The sequence below is a fragment of the Corythoichthys intestinalis genome, chromosome 8, assembly GCF_030265065.1.
Source record: "Corythoichthys intestinalis isolate RoL2023-P3 chromosome 8, ASM3026506v1, whole genome shotgun sequence".
NCBI classification, from domain to species: Eukaryota; Metazoa; Chordata; class Actinopteri; order Syngnathiformes; family Syngnathidae; genus Corythoichthys; species Corythoichthys intestinalis.
This window is the reverse complement of record NC_080402.1, coordinates 7207863-7213862: the sequence shown is the minus strand read 5'-3', so window position 1 is coordinate 7213862 and position 6000 is coordinate 7207863. Positions and strand designations below refer to the sequence as shown.

The following is a 6000-nucleotide window of genomic DNA, read 5'->3' as shown; positions in this document are numbered from 1 at the left end:
AATTTAATACTTTTAATACCTTTAATAATGGAAAACTAAATTCAATGCTTTTTGAATACTTTTGATAACCCGCGGGTACCCTGGTTTTCTAGGGTCGGAATTAGAATACATTTACTGACATTGGGTAAGAAGGACAAGAAAATTGATATCAATCAGATACAGAATTGCTTTACAGCACATTTCAAGGGGAGTGCAAAGAGAAGCACTGTACAAGTTACTTTAATCTCTGTCCCAAGGGTCTGTTCCTTGCAGTTTTGGGGCCTTTTTGGGTAACTTCCTTGTATGCACTCATGTTTCAGGGATTGGACATCTATCGTTGTCAATAGCAGGCAATGAATTCATTTTAGGTTCCTTTCTTGATGATTTTGGGGAACTTCCTGTTGTTTTTGGCTCACTTCCAACACATTTTGGGGCATTCACCCAAACTTGTTAGCGCTAACGAGTTCAGTTGAGGTGGGGTGGGTGTCACGCCAGCGAGTGAAAGCCGGGCCAATGTTTATCCTGTATATTCTGGTGGCCTCCCTTTATTTTTCCTCTTCAGACAAAACTTTTTGTCTCTTTTGTTGCTCTGCCATCTTAGCAGAATTTGCGCAAAACTGTTTGCATCGACTTCAGTCTTTATAATGAATGAGGAAAGGGGGAAGTGACGTATGCCGTAAAGCAGTCAGCAAATTTGTAGGTTTTTTTTTTTTGTGCCACCCTCCTAAAAGTTAATTAGTGCCGGTGAAAGCGATACAGATCCACTCATGATATAAAAGAGGTGTCATTCAACTAGTTCTCAGTTGACATCACAAATGTTATGAAAATTTTTCATAAAGGTTGAAAAGTTACCTAGTGTTACCTTAACTGCAACTTGTTCCGCACTGTCTTGTGAGCGCCACAATATGGAACCAGCATGTCATTTTGGTCGGATCACTGCTCCACTGATTGTTGTGTTCTATGGCACATGAACACAAGTTTTACAAAAAAAAATACTACATTCCCATCTTTCATTGTTAAAAAAAAAAAAAAAAAGTTTCTCTATTTTATCGTTCTTTAGTTATGAGCAGATGAACATCATAAAACAACATTGTTTATACTTTTTTTGGTCGTGAACGAATAAAATTATGTGTGTTCTGTGTGTTTCCGTGACTATTATGAGACTTGGTTATACTTTAATTCCAAATTATTTCTAACTTCCAATCATGATTGGTTCTCATCAGCCCTGTTCCTTGTATCGACCAATCAGCTCCATCCAGGTGTGACTCGTCTTGTTAGTGTCGTTGTTGCCATGTGTGGCTGCACTTAAAGTGAAAGACAACACATTTACATTCACATCATGTCCATCCCAGTCTAAAGAACCTATTTTAATAAATTGAAAAAACACAAAATGTCAGTTTTGAAACGTGTAATAGTCTAATATTATTACTATTCTGTTCTATTATATTATTACTATTATTACATTACAGAAAATATAGATAAAAGCCAGTATTTCCAGGAAGTAAGGGCGGACATTTTATCACTGCTGGTACTACTTCAGCCAATCAAATGTGAGTATCGCAAATTACCGCCTTTACTCGTTAAACATCTGTACCCTTAAAGCTATGTCATTTTTTGGGTGTTAAACATAATTTTCCCATTGAAAATTCTCCATTTGCATACTTCAATACTTTCTTTTATATGAATACTGTATCATTTATACTAAATGTTGTCTTGCACTTTTTCTGTGCATGTTTCCTGTAGAGGTGAGTGTTTTGTTAAGTTGAAATACATATTTTGGGGGCTTGTGAATTTAGTTTTTAGAGTCCCCCCTCTATTTTTGTTAGTAAATACTTTTTTTTTTTTTAATCCATTTTTTTCCTCCCTACTGCCACGCAAGTTTGGAGCTGACCACCTAAAAAAAATACCTAGCACTGTACCACAAAAATTGTATTCATCATATCAATTCGGTAGCAGTGTTATCCCAATTATTACAGATTATTGTAAGGAAGGCACTTCAATATTTAAGTAAAAAACCTGAACTAAAAGTAATTGAACTAAATCATTTGAAATATACAGTATTTAACAAATGCTACTACCAATTCTAAGCTAGTTTAGAAGTATTTGTGACAAAAAAAATCATTAGATGCATGATGGGAAATCAAAATGGCCACAGATGAATGCAAAGCATTTGATTTCACAATCAAGACATGGCATGTACAGCAAATCTATATTTTTTTAAAGCAAAAAATTCATAAGAAGAAAGCAAGGCCTACCTCTTGATAAATGTACCGTGGCGTGAAGACATCGACAAAACACTCAACTCTTATGTTGCCTTCACATGCTCTGGGAAAGATGACCCTCACAACTTGCTAATTTGTAATTACGTGTGTCTCCTGTTCATGTGCTTTTGTTGCTTTAGGGGAAAAAAAAAAAAAAAAAAAAAAAAGACATGGCAAACACTGACTTCATTTCGGTTTGTTGCGGAAGCCAAACTGTTTAAAACCTATTCATTCATCTTCTACAACAACTAGATAATTCATTAAATCCAAACGGTAAGTTTTGGTTTGTAACTGAACATTTTAGCAAACACTTGGTAATTTTATAAACGTGTACACTACGTAATCATGCCGACGTAAAAAAAAAAAGTGAAAATCGATGATGAATGATTTTATAAACTTAGTTTCTTAACATTCACAACTTTTGAAAAGTAAAAGGTCCCCCCATCTGGTAAACTTGGGTATCCTACTAAAAATAAATACTGTAAGAAAATTAGACTTGAGGGTTGGGGCGTTCATTTGCAATTTTCCGCTCGACAAGTGGTATTTACCATATTTACGACACTACATGAAGGCAGCATTATCTCATAACTAGGCATGTGGCATCCATGTTGTTTAGCGGTTACTAAACATCACACAAAATTTTTTTACTAATTTTTACCTTCTAATATGAAACTAAATTGTATTTCATTGTGCCCTAATAGCAATTTCTGGGGTTATTCTTACCTTCGTTTTTCAAATATTTGAGCTAAAGTAATTTGGAACAGTTCTAAGCTAATGGGAAAAAATAACAGGAAAAATACTTGAATTTAGCAGCTGTTATGTTGTTATATTGTACTTTTATTAATCAATCTCATACACTTCATTTTGTTTCATCCCAGTCAATTTCTTATGAATATTTTAGACTCCAAAAGATTGAGTTTATATGCATCCCAGATGTTCCCGTTCTGCTTTATTTCTCAGACTCTAACATATAATGCAACTCTAGCATTAAAATTCAACCACCCTTTCAAATATCATCGCGTGGTTGAGCAATAGGAGTCTTGAGAGATGATCACATCTCATCTGAAGCATCGGGAAGACGTCTCCTGGTTATTATTTCATGTTAAACTAAACGTGCGACTCCTAAACGTGTCACTTCCCCAGATGTCATCCCTGTTGAAATGTTATAGAACGTTAACGGCCAGTAGGTGGCAGTATGATACTTGAATCTGCATCTGAGTCACAGGAGCTGATTCTGGTGCCAGATGTTGATACCATGCAAATTATATTTTATGACGATTAATGGAAGTCCTAATTAAAAAAAAATTTAAAAAACTTTTTTTTGGGGTTGATGTTATTAATTCATTGGCTGCCATTGACGACTATAGACGTCCAATCCATTAACTAGAAGGGTAAAGTTCTTTCGCTGCCAACCCTATGGCTGGACGTTTATTTCCGTCAATGTGTTGAATTATACTCACTGTGCTTTATTAAATTTCAATTTGTACATGTAGTAATATATTTTTTTCCAAATCAAATGTCATTCCAAATAATGTGTAATTTTACTATCTTGGTTGACCTTTGCAATGCAAAGCCTCATGTAAGATTCAGATTCAGAATATTTATTGTCATTTTTACAAAAGCACAACAAAGCTTTGTTTGGAGCATCCATGCAACTAATATAATTCTATAAGACTGAAAAAAAAAACCACAAGGAAAATGATAATAAATAGTGAAAAAACATTTTTTTAAACCAGTTTTTTTAATGTGTAATGTCAACTCTATCACTCATTTCCTTCACAAGCAAATAATTTATCGTGGCGAACTCCTGTTGACTGAAGAAAAAAAATACTGAGAGGTTTGAGCATCCACTAAAAAAGTACCAAAAAAAAACTACAAATGCTTTTCGTCACATAAAGTAATAAAAAAATAGTTGCATTATATCTTCTAAAATACAATTACATTAATACTGTACTCATTGCATTGGGAAAAAAACGTCTCCCTACTTCTGCTTTAAGACACCGTAGAAAGAAAATAAATAAAGTCCACTCCTCTCAGAATTAGACATGTATTTCTACAGAGAAGAAGCAAGAGAGAAGGAGGCAAAAAAAAAAAATCAATTAGTGCTAAATTTATTCATGGATTTCTGGCGATCAATGCGTCCGCTGTGAGGGGCTCGCTGGGACCCGGTTCATCCCAGTTAATGTGTTTGAAGGGGGATTTACCATTGATGTTGTTTTCTCTTGCTGGCAGGTCAAAGGCTAGCGAAGGAGCTGTCACCGCGGCGGATGGAGGAACCGGCTTCCGCGGGAGGCACCTGGACGCAAATACAATAAGGTCAGCTGGCTGAGTGGACCGGATTGGAAATTGTAATTGTAAATTAAATTGGTGTACTTGAATTCCAAAAATGTGTTCTTGGTGCAGTAAAACTGATTTTTACATTAAAAATGAGGGCACCGCTGTGCATTAATCAAGCACCTTCTCAGTCAGTTGTCAGGCATTTACAAGAGTTTTTTTTTTTTTTTTTTTTTTAATAAGATGTCAAAATAACAGAAAATATGAAGTATGATATACAGTATATTCTAGTGCTGCAACGATTAATCGATTAACTTGAATAATATATTAGAAAAAAGCTTCCAATCAAATTTTGCTGCTTCGAGTATTCGTTTAATTAAAGTGGCTTTGTGATGGTTTGTTTTGAAAGTGTTTGGATTTAGTTTTATTAATTTTGGGTGGATACACTGCCCTCTAGTGGTAACAATGAATATGACATAACTCATTTCACGTGGCTGAATGGAGCTGCTCCCTGTTAAGACCAACAAAAGGTAGGTTTTGTTTGAGATGTTTTAATGCAATTTACTTTATTGATATATTAGGTATTTTTTGTGGGAATATGTGTTTGAACTAGTGCTGCAACCATTAATCGATTAACTCGAGTATTTGATTAAAAAAAAAAAGATTCGAATTAAATTTTGTTGATTCGAGTATTCGTTTGATTATTGTGGCATTGTAATGGTTTATTTTGAAAGTGTTTGCATTCAGTTTTATTGATTTGAGTGGATACACTGCCCTCTAGTCTGCCTCCTTTTACATTGGTGAATCCAGCTGCTCCATGTTAAGACCAACATAAGCTAAGTTTTTGTTTGAGCTAATGTTTTTTTTAATGCAGTCATAATTTAGTTTATGATTATATTTAGCTGTTTTTGTGGGAATATGTGTCTGAACCATTTGTTAAGAGCATTGTAAAAAAAAAAAAAAAAAAAAAAAAAATAGCATTTAAGCGAGCGGACTTTTGCTATGTAAGTTAGCCAATTGTTCTTTTGTTAAACATAGATCCTTATTTAATTATTTTTTATACCGTTTGAGGCTCAGCTCAGGTATTTTAATTTTTCACCTTTCTTATCCGATTACTCGATTATTCGACAAACTAGTTCATCGATTAATCGACTACTGAAATAATCGATAGCTGCAGCCCTAGTTTGAACGATTTAAAAGTTAGCATTTTAAAGCATTAAGCTAGCGAATTTATGCTATGCAAGTTAGCCGATTGTTCTTTTGTTGTACTTAGATCCTCATTTATTTATTTATTAATACAGTTTGAGGCTATGATCAGGTATTTTATTTTTAAATGAAAGTGCAATTCTGCATAGTTTGAAGAAACACTCGGGAATTTTATTTTGTGTTTGCATTTCTTATTTTGTGTTTGCATTTGATGCTCTTTTGAAAGTGCAATCTTAGCAAGCCTTTGTTTTACATCTCATGAAATTGATTCATCAAAGTA

General features: G+C 34.2%; 1 long non-coding RNA gene across 1 annotated transcript in view; it reads left to right on the top strand.

Annotated features, from left to right (window-relative positions):
- Positions 1-1332: 1332 nt before the first annotated feature.
- Positions 1333-6000, top strand: part of LOC130920547 (uncharacterized) — a 63794-nt gene continuing 59126 nt past the window's right edge. Inside the window, exons 1-2 of the long non-coding RNA XR_009064170.1 lie at positions 1333-1529; positions 4473-4556. This is a non-coding gene — a long non-coding RNA (uncharacterized LOC130920547). The remainder of the gene's footprint in view (positions 1530-4472; positions 4557-6000) is intronic.